The sequence below is a fragment of the Meriones unguiculatus genome (genome assembly GCF_030254825.1).
Source record: "Meriones unguiculatus strain TT.TT164.6M chromosome Y unlocalized genomic scaffold, Bangor_MerUng_6.1 ChrY_unordered_Scaffold_23, whole genome shotgun sequence".
NCBI classification, from domain to species: domain Eukaryota; kingdom Metazoa; phylum Chordata; class Mammalia; order Rodentia; family Muridae; genus Meriones; species Meriones unguiculatus.
The window spans coordinates 24,714,807-24,717,090 of record NW_026843709.1 but is presented as its reverse complement, the minus strand read 5'-3'; the positions used below and the strand labels follow the sequence as shown (position 1 = coordinate 24,717,090).

At 34.1% G+C, this 2,284-nt stretch overlaps 1 non-coding gene across 1 annotated transcript; it reads left to right on the top strand.

Moving 5' to 3' along the window:
• The first annotated feature begins 282 nt into the window (after nucleotides 1-282).
• LOC132651691 (U6 spliceosomal RNA) lies at nucleotides 283-389 on the top strand. The gene has a single exon (XR_009589273.1). It is a non-coding gene; the product is annotated as a U6 spliceosomal RNA (small nuclear RNA).
• Nucleotides 390-2,284: the final 1,895 nt, after the last annotated feature.

Genomic DNA, 2,284 nt, shown 5'->3' with positions numbered 1-2,284 from the left:
GTTCAGTATGAAAAGCTCTCAGTTTTGGTGAAGGACTACAACAAGGTGACTGCAAGCTGAGTTAACATCATGGATGGTCTCTTTAAAAATACAAGCAACATCACAATTAAACACTTTTTCTTCAAAAATTTGCCTTGTTCAGGGAGTATTTTTACAGAAAATAAGTCACTGACTGCGGACATATCTGTGCATTTAACAATTGATAATTGAATCTCTGATAATGTGAAACTCAGAATTAAAGTACATGTGACTTTATTAATGACCATTTGAAAGAAATATGTGGTGCTCACTTAGGCAGCAAATATATTAAAATTGGAACAATACAGAGAAAATTAGCATGACCCTTGCTTAAGGATGACATGAAAATTCATGTAGCATTCCATATTTTTGTTGGAGAAATTAAAGAAAAAACTAAGAAGAAATTGTGGAGAGAAAAACTGAGGGAAGAAAACAGGAACTACAGAGGTAAGCATAGCCAATATACTACAAGAGATGGAAGAAAGAATCTTAGGTGTGGAAGATAAAATGGAAGAAATCAAAGTAACTTTAAAAGAAAATGTTAAATATAAAAATTTCCTGACACAGACCATCCAAGAAATTCAGGAAAAAAATAAATTGACAAAGCCTAAGAATAAGAGGAATAGAGGGAAAAAAATATTCCCTCCTCCAAGGCCTAGAAAATATTTTTAACAAAATCATTGAAGAAAATTTCTCCAACTTAAAGGAGAGGCCAATAAGAATATAAGAGGTCTATAGAACATCAAATAAATTAGTCCAGAAAAGAAAACCTTCACACAACCTAATAATCAAAAAAGTAAATTCACAAAAAAAAAAAAAAGAAAAAAAAATACTAAAAGATGCAAGAGAAAAAGGCCAAGTAACATAATCGCAAACCCATAAGAATCACACCTGACTTCTCAACAGAGACTATGAAAACCAGAAAGGCCTGGACGAATATCATGCAAGCCCTAAGAGAACAGAGATGTCAGTCCATGCTACTATACCCAGCAAAACTCTCTGTCCTCATAGAGAGAGAAAACAAGATATTCAATGACAGGAACAAATTTCAACATTACCTACATACAAATCCAGTATTAGAGAATATACTAGAAGAAAAAAAATACAACCCAAGAAAACTAGCTACTTTCAAGAAAACACTGGACAAAATTAACTTTTCTAGAGTAAAGCAAAAACCAAACAAGCACACAAACTTATTACCACAGCCAACATCAAAATTGAAGGATCTAACAGCCACTGGTCTTTAGTCTCTCTTAATAGCAGTGGACTCAATTCTCCAATAAAAAGACCCAGACTAACAGAATGGATGAATAAACAAGACCTAGAAATTGTTGCATAGAGAAACACATTTAAGTCACAAAGATAAATATTACCTGAGTGTAAAGGTCTGGCTTTCCAAGCAAATGGACCCAAATAAGCAAGCAGGAGTAGCCTTTCTAATAGCTGAGAAAATAGACTTTTAACAAAAATTAATAAAAAATTGATAGGCAAGGACACTTCATACTCATCAAGGGAAAATTCCAACATCACCAAGAAAAAAATCACAATTCAGGACATTTATGCCCCAAATACAAAGGCACCCACAAATATAAAAGAAACACTGATAAAATTAAACGACACATATATCCCCAAACATTAATAGTGGGAGACCTCAACACCCCACCATCAAGAAAACACAGGATAACAAAACAGAACTTAAGCGACGAAACAATGTCTCTTACAGAGGTCATGAATCAAATGGACCTAACAAATATTTAGAGAACAGTAGACCCAATGACAGAAGAATTTGCCTTTAACTCAGCATCTCATGGAACATTCTCCAAAATAGACCATATAGTTGGTCACAATGCAAGCATCAACAGATACAAAAAGTTTGAAATAATCCCTTGTATCTTATCTGACCACCATGGAATAAAGCTGGACCTCAACATCAACAAAAATAGCAAAAAAACTACACACACATGGAAACTGAACAACTTGCTACCAAATGACAGCTGGGTCTGGGAAGAAATCAAGAAATTAAAGTCTTCCTAGAATTCAATGACTATGAAGGCACAACATATCCAAACTTATGGGAAACAATGAAAGCAGTCCTAAGAGGAAAGTTCATAGTGCCAAGTGCCTTTAAGAAGTAATTTGAGACATCTCATTCAAGCAAATCAATGGCTGATCTCCAAACCCTAGGAAAAAAAAAAAAAAAAAAGAAGCAGAAACACCAAAAAGGAGCAGATGGCAGGAAATTACCAAACACATCATTGAAATCAAT